Source organism: Triturus cristatus, chromosome 4_2 (assembly GCF_964204655.1).
Source record: "Triturus cristatus chromosome 4_2, aTriCri1.1, whole genome shotgun sequence".
In the NCBI taxonomy this organism is placed as follows: Eukaryota; Metazoa; Chordata; class Amphibia; order Caudata; family Salamandridae; genus Triturus; species Triturus cristatus.
In genome coordinates this window covers 70,083,425-70,098,684 of record NC_140586.1, presented here as the reverse complement: position 1 = coordinate 70,098,684, position 15,260 = coordinate 70,083,425, and the positions used below count along the sequence as shown (strand labels likewise).

The window sequence follows — 15,260 nt, the reverse complement described above, 5'->3', positions numbered from 1 at the left end:
AGTCGGCCAGCTCCTCTCCGTCCAGGGGAGCCCCCTCCCGGGTCGCAGACACCGCCAGCGAGGGTCACATCAGGATAAATCGCACGGCCAGCACGGAGCTCAGAGCTCTCGCGTCCATGCTCGGCGGCCTCCAAGCCACGCCCCCCCTCCAGTCCCTTTTGAGGATACCCGGGTACTTGCCCAGATATCCGCCTCCTCTGCAAGCTTCCTAGGATTAGTTAGCTTGCTGTCCACCAGGTGTTGACGCAGCTCCGGAAAACTTTTCTCGAGGAGGTGCTCCTTTAAAATCAGATTATACAATCCCTCGTAGTCCTTTACCTCGCTGCCCTGTACCCAGCCCTCCAAAGCCTTCTTGGCGTAGTCCAGGAAGTCTACCCAATTCTGGGTGGTCAACTTCTGACTGCCCCGAAACCTCTGCCTGAATTTCTCAGGGGTCAACCCAAACTTCTTAACTAGGGCGACCTTCATGATGGGGTATTTGGTCTGGCTGTTCCAAGGCTAACAGGGCATCCCTCCCCACCGGAGGCATATACCTGTATAGACCACCCCCCCACTGAGCTTCGGGGACCCCTTGGGCTCGTAAGGAGACCTCATAGGCAGCCAGCCATTTGACAATATCATCCCCGACACCATAGCTGGCGACTACATCTTTTGGCAGGTAGGGTCTGGGCTCCCTGGGGATCTCTCTAGGTACGCTGCCACCAACGGGACTGCTGGGGGTTCCAAGCTGTACGGCTTTGAGTTCCAACTCCTTTAAATGGAGCTCATGGAGGAACCTCCTCTCCTCCCTCTCTTTCTCCAAGCGGGCCAGATCCATTCTGAACTGCCTCTCCTCCCTCCTGTCAACTAAATCAGCAGACGACAGGCTCCCCCCCGAAGCGCTACTTCCCACTCTTGAAGGGGCACTAGGTCCGACGTCCATGTTGCCGCTCCCAGGGGGGAAAAGTACTTCTGTTTCTTCTGGGATGTCCAGTCCTGGTTTCTCCTCCCGTTTCCTGCTAGGGTGGGCCATAACCCAGGCTCTCAAGCTAGTTTGGAGCTCTATTTTCCTCGCCCCCTGCTTGAAGAATACCTCCCTCTCCTGGCAGAATTCCTTCAATTGGGTCACAGTATATTCTTCCAGCCTACCCAACTCGAACTCCATCCTACCAGGTGGGACCCCAACACAGTCAAAAAGAACTTCACAATGGGAGACCTTCCCTTAAAAGGAAGAATGCCACAGGACAATTTTGAAAACCTCCCATCAGGGAGACAACCTGGAGAAAACTCCAGTAAAAACAATCAGGTGTAGGTTGCGGCGCGCGCCAAATTGCTAATGAGTGGATGCAAGCACGGATTCGGGATCCCACCGCTGGACACCAACTTGTTGGACCTAGCGTCCTTAGGTAGCTTGGCTCAGGTTCCACAGGCTTTTCTCCCAACATAGCGACTCGTGCTTGCAACACACCCAGCTCACAACTTAACGCCACACCACTTAAAAAGGACACTACACTGATTAAATTTAAGGTTTACTAGAAGTCTTTATCTCTTCTTCGCAACTTGGTTACCCAATTTCAACTTTAGAATGAAACATTTCATTACATCACAGGATGAACGCCTCCCTTCATTTCGGGATAAAACATGGCATTACAATTCAGGATAAACTTTTCATCACATTTCAAAATAAACACTTCGTTACCTTTCGGGTTGAACATTTCGCTACATTTCAGGATAACCCATTTCATTATATTTCAGGATAAAACATTTCATTACGTTTCACAATAAACCATTTCATCATATTTCAAGATAAACCATTTCATTACGTTTCACAATAAACCATTTCATCATATTTCAAGATAAACCATTTCATTACGTGTCACAATAACAGTCCCTTCGAGATAACTCTAGCACAGCAGATCTGTAGACCCTCTAGGTGGTCCCACCCGGCGCCTTGTCTCTGGAGGGATTGTTAACCTCCTCACAGACGGCGCTCTGAAGAGCACTCACCCATTACGCAATTCAGATTACCCCCTGGTCTAAACGGGGTTCTCCTGACAGCTGGGCTCACTAACTGCTGGCAGCCAATTCGTTACATTCAGGCAAGCTACTTGTAGGTTACTTTAGTACCGCGCTAAACCATCCCTGTTTGGCAGTACACCTAGGCTCTCGCTGGTACAAGAGCTCGCCCTGTTATCCAATACCCTCAGTCACACGCTTGGTTGTGCCGAGGTGCCGATAATTACAGCTGGCCCCTGGCTTCCCCACGGAACAACAACCGGTTCAAATGGGTCCCCCTCAGGCCTTCAAACATACTTTTCAGTACCGAGTCGTCTCCCCTTTTCCCTCGGGTTATGGGCCCAGCTTACTGTTCACACTTGTGGTCCTCCTCTTGGATGGTTCACCGATGCCGGGAGGTACGTTCCCCCACTTCGTGGAACGGAGCTTGCTGACTAACCAAGAAAAAGGAATCCTCTCTACGAGTGGGGCGGGGGAGGGAGGGGGGGGGGTCTGCGCACACCCTCCGGCCACCTCCCACAAGGGATTCCTATGGTGCGCTCTCCCCTCGCTGACGGCAGCCCCTCTCCTCCGCTACTGCTGGGAGGCGCTTCCACCGATACCAGGAACAGTGCGTCTTGCGGGGGCGCGGCCTCTGCTCACGTCCGGCAACAGTGGGGTGGCGCTAGGCCCCTCGCACGTGATGAGGACAGCGGCTTCACAGCCTCCCTTCCCGCCCTTCCGGAGTGAGGATCTCCTCAAGCCGACGGACGCGTCGCTCACTCGCCCGACACACACCTGGGGCCAATCCCTCACCTCAGGCCTCCCGGCGACAGCGACTCCTGCCAAAGGACCCTAGGTAACCTCTCGAACTCGGGGGAGGGGTGGCGGCCAGGGTTTCAAGACGGGTCTTGTGGAGGGGGGGGGGGGGTGAAGTAACGGGTGCCGGTTTACACACTGGAACGGTGGCGGAGGTCAGGTAGACTCTTGGGGCTTGGGCACGACCACCTCTCCTCTCTGTCAGAGAGTGTGGCAACACCAGGCCAGTCCGGAAATCCCAGTCAACAACGGAATTGAGAGTAGATGGCCTCAGGCGATGGCTCTCTCCCAGGTCCAGTGGGTCAGGGGTACAAACTACCGGGAGACCTCCCAAGGTACGAGGATATCAAAAGTCACTGGCTGCGCTCAGGGACCGGTCAGAAGGTGGAGGGTGATGTCACTCCCGAGGGGAATCTTGCAGACCCTGAGATATGTCCATTCCCTGTCCAGCGCAGCCACCTCCCCACTCAGGTGCCTTACTCCTGACTAAACTGCAGCTCCACTCTATCCTAAAATAGCCGACCTTCTGTCACCTCTATTTATCACCTCGGGCCTGACTGGCCAGAGGAGCCCAGAAGGTTCCGGAACCTCTCATGGCAGACATGGCCCAGGTGCCGAGGTGACAGTTGGAACCACCATTTTGTGAATCTCACCTCCCTCTTCCCATTTCTTCACTGAAGCACCTTGCGCCTCTCCCTCAGGTGGTGAGGATGAGGCGCCCAGAGCCTCTACATCAATACCCAAAAAAGTTGTTAGTGGACAGAAAAAAAAATGAGAAGGGAAAGGGAAAAAAAAATATATGGGTGGGGGGGGAACTGCCAAAGGGCTGACAGGTCTAACAGGCAGGATTCGACAATAAACAGGTTGATATGTTGCCTCAATCTGGGGAAAGGAACGGAGAAAGTTACAAACCAAAACAGCTAGGCGGCTGCAGGCACAGACTTATACACCATTATAAAGGAGTTTACAGTCCAAGAATGATTTGCTAAGAGCTAGCTCCTAGCAAGGGGTCCCAAAGCCTTGCACCTTTTCAGATAATAACGTATGGGCTTGAGGAAACATTTTGGGTCTGCTTTACTGTAGGTCAGTTTTTTTAATTATTCAAAATAAAAGAACACAAAACCTCCAGTGAAATATTGCATTATAGAAGAAAATAACACATCTCAAATATACAACCATGTGATGATAAATTGAAACCATGAGATGTTGTCTAAGCTTTGATAAAGATTGTTAATATCTTCTGGCGAGACAGAAACACATGATGGAAGACAGAGAAAGATGAGAAAGAAAAGAAATAAACCTATAATACAGTTCTATAAAATTAGACATGAAGTGCTACGACTATTACCATTCATTCAGCATGAGCCACCATTTCCTAGCAGGCTTGAGTGCTGTATTTCAAATGCAACCCATTTTTCCCACACAGATATGTGTAGTATTTCTTCTTGTTCCCAGTACACATAGGGTTGATGATGTCCAACGTTGGGTTTGACTTTTGCCATAGCCTGCGAGAATAATAACCTGCAGATTACAAAGATGAAAAAAATTAATATGGACTGAACCTTACTTGATAACAAACAAAGACTGCATACTTTACCTCATTTTTTATTGAGACTATTACAAAGATTGTTCTTTGGAGTGGTTAGACAGAGTAGGACTACTTATGGGATTCTGGTTTTAGCTCCACCCCCCAATCGCCATGAAATTTTATCAGAATTTTAAAAGATTTAGGGGCTGTAGTCTTAGGTCTGTTAGTCAAAGGTAGCCTGTGATGTAGCAGTATCAACAATGAAAGACTTTGGGCATGTCCATCTTTTTATTCCTGGACTTCCACCTCAGCTCCTGGAGCTCTTGGCTATTTCAGCTCATGTTTCTTCGGTCGGGGGACAAGTGGGCCAATATGTGCCACCAATGGACAAGAGATAACATTGAGTCAAAGGGTAATCCTCATTTTCATTTTGTGCAAAACCAACACCTGTCTCCCAACAACCCTCCCACTCCCTTCCCTCACACAAGTATCTTGATGATGGCGGTTGCTACTGTTTTTGCAAAATGCACCAGAGAGATAGTCCCCCTGTTGGAAAGAGTAAAGAAGTGTGTTTCAATAAATTTTCTGATCCCCAAGCAAGTGGAGAACTTTGCCCAATTTTTGATTTGAGGTTCTCGACGATTCAGCAATTCTGCATTCCCATCTCCCCACAGAACAGATAGTACATGAGCTTTGCAGCATGTGGGGAGTGATCATTATCAACCTGATGCTCTTTTGTTTGGCCTGAAGTTAGCCTCTAGAGTGTTTACCAAGATGATGGCAGGAATGGTTGCTCATCTTCACTGCCAGCGTTACTTTCTCTCACCATATTTAGACAACTGGCTACTTGAATCATCGTTAGTTCCTCTACTTTACTAGATACAGTCCCACTTTTGCACAGCTTGTGTTTCTCTAGGAACGTGAAAAAGTTCTATTTGTTCTGAGGAAGCACCTTTAGTTCATTGAGGCAGTTCTCAATACGATTAAGGCTTTTCCACCGCTGGACAAATTATTGAAAAGTAAGATCATGGTGGCTATGTTCGCAGCATCACCACCAAAGTCGGCGAGGGATGTTGAGTGGGTGTTGTGAAATATGGGTTCCTCCATTTTCTAGTTCTGTGTGCAGGAATAAAGATGAGACCACTGCAGAGGTGCCTGGGGTTGCACTGGAACCACTGTTATTTTCATCTGAAAGATGTGGTTTTCCTTTCATCCCCACTAATCTAGAGTCTGCACTTAGGAACATATTCACTGACTTATGAAATAATTTATTCTATATGTCATGGCATCCGGTAAAGATTTACAGATACTTTACTAAAGGCTTGAGTGTACATTTGGAACAGTAAACGTTTAGTGCTATCAGGTTTCGAAAGGAATGAACTCTACATATGAATATTCTGTAGTTAAGATTGATCAGGTTAGCTCTAAAAAGTTTCCTTAGGAGCGAGACTTGCTGGTCTCCAAACTGGGCACATCCTGTTCGAGCTCCAGCGTGGTCCTATCTTCTGCAGTCCCAGTTTGGCGGCTTTGTCAAAAACAGGAAAGCATAGTCTTGATTACACCTTTTCGCTCAGAAATGGCCTAGGGCTCTTGCCTTGCTTCTCAGTGTTCTGGATTTATTTAACTGGAACTGAGGCAAATTAGAAGTGAGCAACAAAATGCCCCAGAAGAAAAAAACGCAGTTGTAGAAAAAAAACCCTGGGTGATGGCAAGTGAATTCATTACGCACAGAAAAATAGTACCAAAATGGAAAGTGCAAAAAAAAGAAGTTAATGGTGAGAGGCGCTGAGCCAATATTCAAGCAGCCATTTATAGCAAAAGGTCACATGGTGCTCCAGAAGTACGTCTGCCATGATAGATTGGTAAATTAAACCATACAAAGAGAAGTAAAGTTACTTCCTACAAAATGAAAAGCAGGGCTCGATTCAGTTACATAAAAAAATAAGGATCAGGAGCATGTCATCAGCAAACACACACCAGCAATCAGGCAGGTGGCAGCCTGCTAAGTCCTTCTCGACCACAGTCCCACACAGAGACACCAAGCAGTGGAATGAAGGTCTGACCACAAGAGGTAAGACTAGATCGGGGAAAAACACTGATAAGTGGTATAACAGGTTGGGGCACAGAGGTAGGAGGATGGAGTGTCACAAACTCCAGGGGCTCCCATGCAAGTCTGGATGGCAGCCCACATGTGCGTTGCACGGTGGAGATCCCATGGAAGACGTCCCCTGGTGGACCCAAGAATGAAGATAGCACAAGCCTGAATAAGAAACAGGCTTTAAAAAGAAAACACCAGTCTGGATGTCGTCAGATGGAAGATGCCTCGGGTTCGCTGATGGAGATGGTTCTGAACTCCCTGGTTGTGAGTGAGCAGCTGTGGCATGGAAAAGTGACAAACAAGAGACATCAGTGGTGGAGACTGGACGTGCGGATGAGGAATCCGACTACCTGCCTTACTCTCCTCCTCCTGACACTTGACATTGAATTCGGAAGGACTATGAGCAGTCCCAAAGAGACCATCATCATCCGTTTCTTCTGTGTCTAGGAGCTGACTTGGAAGGAAAGTTGGAATCTTGCTTGGTGATTAAAAACCAGGCCGCAGCAATATTCTGGACGATCTGGATGGTGTGGATTGCATCTGCATTGATTTCATCTGTTGAGCACTCGTCGGCAAGTCCGTAGACGACGGGATCGTCGGTAACCCTGATTTCTTTGTCGACGGCAAAATCGTCATTGATGTGATCGTCGACGGTGTGCTTATCGGATGAATGCTTGTCTACGATGTGCTCGTCGACGGTGCGCCTGTCGACGATGGAGCTTTCGTCGACGATGGAGCGGTCGTCAACAGTGGAACCGTAGTCGGTGGTGAAGATGTATTCGCTGTCGCAGCCGTCGACGATGACAACCTCGACGCTGAAGCCTTCGGCGACGGTAAGGATAACGTCAACGATATCAGTGCTTTGATGCTTGCCGTCAATGGTCTCGACGACGAGATGGTCGTCGTCGTTGGTGTTGCTGAAGAGGCTGGCGTCGCTGGTAAAACTGACGCTGACAAGGATCTATGGCTGGATTTAGGCTTGGAAGGACCTGATTTTTCCTAACAAGTCCCAGAATGATGAGAAACCAACTCTGAGGAGACTTTAAGTTCTTTCTCCTTTTTCCAAGCTGCTTTGGTCAGATGAGAAGCTTTCAGGTGTTTCTTTACCTCCTCAGGCTGACCTTCTGGCGACCTGGGCCTCTTATGGGGTTTAGAAGAAGTGTCGCTCTCCTCATCAGAAGACGCTCCTTGAGTGTTCTTTAGCCACAACAAAAGTCTGCCTTCTCTGTCTCTGAGAGTCTTAGATTAGAAGGTGCGGAAGATTTTACATTGTTTTGCCTCATGATTGGGATAAAGGCAATAGACACGCAGGGGTACTGCTGACGAAAAAATTCTCCGGATCCAGTCTGACGCCTGGGGGTAATTCTAAAGGTAAGGAATCTAAAACGAATCTATGTCTGCTACAGATATATTGTTACCAAAGGTAAGTAACTTGTTCGTTTTGCCTCATGATTGGGATAGAGGCAATAGATACAATCCTTGTGGGCATCACCAATGTGAACCCTTTTGTTCCCACAGGATTTAGATGGGCCAAATAGCCCTTTCCTATCAGTCATTGACAGAAAACAAATGAGACTTATCTGAGAAAAATGTAGAAGAAAACTGAGCAGAGCTCAGGGAGACTCCCTTCACACATGACGTGTGGTGAAAATCTGAGGGACTCAGCCTCGCTTGGGGAAGGTTCTAGAGGGTGCTGGTTACAGATTGGTTGTAGTCAAGTTTGGTCCTTTTTTAGAAAAGGAGGTATAGGCTGTTAAATGCATGGTTTCCTCCATGATCAAATCAAATCAAATCAAGGAACATTTATTTAGCGCACACATCACCCGAAGGTCTCATGGCGCTGGCGGACGGCTCCCATGTTATCAGCATAAAAAGAGACAGAGCTAATGGTCAAACAGCCATGTTTTTAAATTTCGGCGGAAATAGTTATGGTCAGAAATAATACGTAGATATGGAGGCAGTTTGTTCCACAGAGTGGGAGCAAGAAATGAAAAAGCCCGACCCCCATTTCTGACAGTGCGTACTCTGAGTGGAGTGAGAAGAGATTTGTTACAAGATCTTAAGGGCCTGCTTGGCTGGTACCAACTAAGTTTTTGTTTCCAGTAGCCTGGACCCCTACCGTACATGTTTTTATGTGTTAGGCATAAGATCTTAAAACATATTCTCTTCTTCACAGGTAACCAATGAAGATGTCTAAGGCTAGGCGCTGAGGGGGTTCTAGATGGAAGGTTTAGCACCAGCCTGGCCGCAGTGTTCTGTAAGACCTGAAGTCTGGAAAGGAGGTCTGCATTTATTTCTGACAACAGAGCATTACCGTAGTCCATACGGCTAACAATCAGTCCCTGTACAAGTGGTTTCCTGGCTTCTAGCGGGATCCACTTAAACACTTTACGCAGATTGCGCATAATACCAAAACAGGTGCCAATTATATGGTTAACCTGTTTTTTCATTGATAATTGATTATCAATTTGGATTCCCAAATTCCTCACTGTCTGCTTAGGGGGAGGACAAGAGCCCAGATTTGGAGGCCACCAATCATCTGACCAATGCTCATGGGCTTTACCAAAGAGTACAATCTCGGTTTTACTTCCGTTCAATTGTAGGTGGTTGGTATTCATCCATTTATCTATATGTGGCATACAATTCTTGAAACAAGACTTTGTCTCGATAGGGTCAGGACCAAGGGTGATCAGAATCTGAGTGTCATCTGCATACGACACTACATCAAAGCCGTATGCTCTGATCACCGTGACTAGAGGGGTCATATAAAGATTGACTAGCGTAGGGCTCAGAATTGAGCCCTGAGGCACACCCATCCTAACAAACCTACTACAAGAAACTGGATCGCCAATCTGTACTGCTGTGACTCGGTCACTTAAATAACTTTTAAGCCACTCCAGGGCCTTCCCCCTGACACCAATATCCCAGAGCCGTTGTTCTAGAATGCTGTGGGATATGGTGTCAAAAGCTGCTGATAAATCCAGCAGGATGAGAATGGATGACTGCTCTCTATCCAATGCAAGTCGGATATTATCGGTGACTTCTACCAGTGCCGTTTCAGTGCTCTGTGTGGCCCTGAAACCGGACTGTGAAGGGTCTAGTAGGCTTTGACTCTCGAGATGGTCTACGAGCTGCCTATTGACCAGAGACTCGAGTACCTTCCCAAAGTACAGGAGCAGCGAGATAGGGCGATAGTTGGTTAAAAGTTTAGGATCTGCAGTAGGCTTTTTCAAAATTGGTCTAACTCTGGCTGCTTTCCAAATCCTTGGACCACTGATGTTGATAGTGACCGATTGAGTAGAATTGTAATATTGTCCAAAAGCACCGGAAGAATTTGGGACAAAAAAACGAGGTGATACGGGATCAACTGGTGAGCCTGATTTAATTTTTCCCAAGGCCTTGGCCACTTCCTCAGAGCTATATTGGGAGAAATCCTCTAAGAGGGGGAGGGGGTCATCAGAGGGGGCATGATGGTTTTCCTGAGTGTTTAAATGTTCTTGCAAAGGAAAGGAACTGTGAATTATGGCAATTTTTGTTTCAAAGAATTCAGAAAGGGAATCTGCCCACTCCTGTGAATAGGGATTTCTGGCTGACCAGGGGGCATCGTAAATTCCTTTAAGATGTTATAGAGTTCTTTATTGGAGTTCGCCGCTTTTTCGATTCGGTTTAGGAGAAAATTTGTTTTGCTTTTCCTAATGGTATCCATGTAACTACGATGGACATTTTTATAGTTCTCCCAGTCGATTTGGGCTTTGCTTTTTCTCCATTTACGTTCTGCTGTCCTACAGGAGGCCTTTAATATTTTTAATTGTTCTGTGAACCAAGGGGCAATTCTAGATTTGATATTAACCTTGGTAAGGGGAGCGATCTGATTTATTGTGGTTGTTATTTCTCCCTCAAAGAGAGAAACTGCCTGATCAATATTCTCCTCTTGACATAATGGAGGAAGGTTGAAATGGGCTGAGAAGGAGGTAGGGGCACCTACATCCCATAAGAGTTTAGATAATGTGGAAACCTTGATAAAAAAAGATTTGGAAAGAATCAAATATACCATACCCAAACACACTAATCTAACTATTAAGGAAAGACGGATCCTTAATTCTTTGAGGCAAGATATGAACATAGCATATCAAGCAGCTGATAAAGGCAGCGCACTAGTGGCCATGGACCGTGAATTTTACGAGGGGAGTGTCACTCAACATGTAAATGATGACGAGACATACAATAAGCTGGATACAGATCCCACCAGAGAATTCATGGAACTGTTGAGTAGCATTTTGGACCAAGCCGCGGATTCTGGGGTGATCAACAACAAGACCCAGAAATTCCTACATGTTTCCACACCAAAAATTCCACATATATACATGCTACCAAAAATACATAAACACACCACCAATCCACCTTTCCGCCCCATTGTTGAAGGCTGTGGGTCGTTACATGAATCTATAGGACAATTTATTTATCACCATTTACAACCGCTTGTGCAAAGCTGGGAAACCTATGTAAAAGATACAACTGACTGTTTGTTGAAACTTCAATCTCTAAGGTTCAACCCTACTGATCAAATGTTACTTTGCACGATAGACGTTGTCGCTCTTTACACCTCTATTGCGCACAATGAGAGTTTAGAGGCTGTGGAACGGAGATTCCTTCACTCCACAATAGACAACGAAACAGGTGTCTTCCTACTTGAGTTATTGCATTTTTCTCTATATCATAGCTACTTTTCTTGGAAAGAAAATTACTATCTGCAAAAAAACGGTACCTCAATGGGATTTCCTGGAGCGCCCTCGTACGCCAATACCTTTATGACACATTTTGAGGACACTCACATACTTCATAATCAAGGCTGGCAAACCAACATGATCATATATCTGCGGTACATAGATGATATACTAATTATTTGGAAGGGAGACCAAAACACTTTGGAAACCTGCATACTGGATCTAAACAGACAGAATCCAAGAATACAATTCACATACAACATTCAAAGAGACAGCATTCAATTTTTGGACATCGAGATTCAAAAAACTGAAACTGGTTTAACGACCACAGTTTACAGAAAGCAAACAGATGTCAATAATGCTTTACATTATTCAAGTGCCCATCCCACATCTTTAAAAAAGCATCTCCCATTATCTCAATTAATCAGGATTAAAAGAATAACTTCAGATGCGACACTGAGCGAAAATCTGATTAAGGAACAATTATCGAGATACAAGGAGAGAGGATACCCAGAAGAGGTACTTGATACAGCTCACAGGATGGTACAACTAAAGACACGAGAAGATTTTCTCAAGAAGTCTATCTCAATTAAGAAAGACAGAGAAGTTTTTGTCCTCAAATATTCAGTCCAAGCGTCAAAGATCAAGAGAATTATCTTAAACCGCTGGGAGATTATTGAGCAAGAACCAGACTTTGCACATGTATTCAAGGACAAACCCATATTTGCGAACAGTCGACCACAAAATTTAAGAGAACTTTTAAACCTCAAACCGAGGGATATACATACCAGTTTCAAAGGCATGCAAAAATGCTGGAATTGCGGTCAATGTAGCAACATCATCCCTGGCAAAATTTTCACTGATCCTCATACTGGCAAGAAAATAACGTTGCACCACACTTCTAATTGCAACACCGAAGGGGTTATTTATGCCATACAATGCCCTTGCGGTTTGGTTTATGTTGGGAGAACTTCTCGTAAAATAAAAACTCGTATCATTGAACATAAAAGCACCATCCGCAATAAGAACTTGAAGTCTAGTTTAGCCTTACACTGGGTAAACAATTCACATTGAATTCCACAAATCAGATTCACTATTTTGGAAAAAGTGACACAGGCTCCTGGGATAAAATATCATACCAGTTTAGCACGCAGAGAAACATTTTGGATACAGTATTTAGGCACCCTAAGTCCGGGGGGCCTCAATGATCACTATGAATTATTATGTTTTCTGTAAAACACATCATGACTGCATTTAAGACCATTCAATTTTTTCTGACATATCTTTCACTTGACTGTAAAGGATTTGCTGTGTCAGTAGTAGTTGCACACTACTCTTATTAGCACTTTTTTAATATACCTGAAGCTTTGTACACCCGTTCACAGTCCTCTTTTCAACAGATTATCCACTCTGTCTTCAGTTCACACACGAGCACACAATAAAGTTTTCCAACGAACGTGAACTCGCTTTAACGCGGGCGCTTTAAATAATGGCACGTTTACGTCTTTCTCACGCACTAACGTCCTTACGCCAGACGCCTCACATTCAAAGCAGCAAACACCTTGCGTCTTCGGTGCCGTATTTGTTTCCTTCAAGCCACACTAGGTAAGCTTGCAGCATTGAACCCCACGGAAGCTCTAGCAGCTTAACTTTCCAGAACAGCATTAGAATCTACACGGTTACTGAGCTTGAAATGTCGTTATATTTGTTTTACTACAGTTACGGGCTCTCCTTCGGAAACAAGCGGTAAGCCTTTGGTGTTCACGGGCTATTTAACCAATACCTGTGCCGTTTACATAGATCATCATCAATTTTAACATTTTGGGTGTGTACTCATAGACTTGTAGCTGGCGACCGTATGTGTCTACACAAAAGGTTGCTGTACCATATATAACCACCTAGACGCGCCCCCTGACATGCTTGTAGTTCAGCATTTAGGAGATAGGTGAGCCACTCTTTATCATCACTGGGCTCTGATTGTACACTCGTAAGCACACGCATTGACGTACGTTCGAACAGATTCACGTTTTCCGAATGCTAGGACACTCTAACCCAGCACGGGGTTCAGCAGTTCACAGCCTTTCTATTTTTCAATTCTAGATAGCTGGAATCACTAATAATTTGCATGGGTGATTTTTCTTCTTTTTTTTCTTCACTTCTCATTGACTCTCCATGCTATGCATGACATGTGCAAATCCTATCTTAAAATGTTCATGTATGGTTCCTTTGTAATGACAAATGTTACATAGATTGTTCTGTTCTGTGTTTTTGTTGTAGCGTGACGCGAAAACTTGTTCTTGATCTGTTCGACAATGTATAATGATGTTCCCCTGAAGAAGGGTTTTTGAACCCGAAATGCATTGGGAGTTGCATCGTAATGTTGTTTCCATGAGATACAATCATTGAACTGTCTTTAATTAGCAATTGTAATGTACAACACTTGTTATCGTATGTACCGACTTTGAAAGTCACACAGAAACATTTTTTTGAATGTATTTGTATAAGGGAGAATACAACCATATTCAGAAACTGTATGTTAAGCGTTTTTCAAAAAATCTTATTAGTTTTGAATATAGATTGAGATAAAAATTATTTAAATTGTTGAAACCTTATAGGACACGGGCAGTGTACCTCACAGGTCTGGGAAACCGGGTCATTTTCAATGTACTTTTCAACCAGGGTGCTAGGGCTTACACCCTTTAGTGAGTTTGCACGCCAACACAGAAGAAGTTAGCTTATTCAGATTACTCCTTTTAAAATACAAAGTTCACTCTTTCATTTATAGGAGCGCAGGGCAGCATTCATATTAGGGGTAACTTTCCGCCATGATCTTCTCCAAATCGTCTCACTCCTCATCTCATTTCGACTGGTCTGAATTGGAATTGTGAGCTTCAGTAGGTCATGGTCTGACCACAGAAAAGGAGGTTCTACTATGATATTAGTAGCATTCGTAAATAAGAGATTGAGCGTATAGGCCCGCAACATGGGTGGGGCCGATCACCATTTGAGTTAATTCCAGAGTGCTCATGGTGGTGATCAGCTGATTTGTATCTGAGTCCAAAAGAATCTCACCATGATAATTAAAATCACCTACTAGAAGAAAAGCATCTGCTGCCAGAGCATGAGGGGCAATGGCCTCGAATAATTTATGGACAAAATCATTTTTCGGACTCTGAGGTCTATATATTGAGGCTCCTCTCATAGTGCCTGTTGAGCTATGCCGTTTATTCCAAAAATGTAGAGTTCAAGTTGGTCTGTACCCATAGATTCCAGGGAGATGATTTCAACGCCCATAGTAGTGGCTATAAGTAGCCCTCCCCCTCTTTTCCCCTTCCTATCCAATCGATTTATACTGTAGGTGGGTGGAAAGGCGATAACTACATCCGTGGAAGCATGATCGTGTAACCAGGTCTCTGTTATAAAACAGATATCTGGCGCTTCCACGCCCAGAAGGTTCCAGAGCTCTACCGCATGTTTAGGGATTGAGCGAGCATTTAAATAAATTGCCTTTAGTGGATTGGTGATTATGATAGCCTTTGAAGTTCTTTAATTACTTACTGCTTTATTTATATTATCGTGGGACTCCCACTTCGACGACGGGGAATGATTTAAGCATGCAAATGTATGAAAGATACCCTAATACTGGATAACTTACTTGATCAAGCTCCTTCCCACAATGGAAAAAATTGAAAATGTACTCCTGGGATGGGTGAGTTTAAAAAATCTTTCAGGATGAGAAAAATGGGTGTAGGGAAAGTGAATCTGCAATCGCTCTGCAACTTTTTTCATGAGCAAATGTAAGCCTATATATTTGCTCATGCAAAAATGCATTACAGAAAATTTGCTCAGAGTGCAGTTTGCAGACTTATCTCTATAAACTCTTGTGAATTCCTGAAAGTCGTAAATCTGCATGAATGCAAGGACATACACCTGTGGGTGCACTTTTGTGGCTTCCTTTAAGAATTGGAATCCTAATTAATTTTAATGTTGCCACTAATGTTGCCATAGTGGTTCTCAATTATTATTATTTTTTCTTTTTTTTAAATATTGGCATGCATCAAACACATTTTACATGCCTCAAAGAATTGGTATATAAAGCTAACTAATAATTTAGTAA

At 44.8% G+C, this 15,260-nt stretch overlaps 1 protein-coding gene across 2 annotated transcripts in view; it reads left to right on the top strand.

Annotated features, from left to right (window-relative positions):
• Window positions 1-15,260, top strand: part of ODAD3 (outer dynein arm docking complex subunit 3) — a 253,592-nt gene that overhangs the window by 142,217 nt on the left and 96,115 nt on the right. The window lies entirely within an intron of this gene.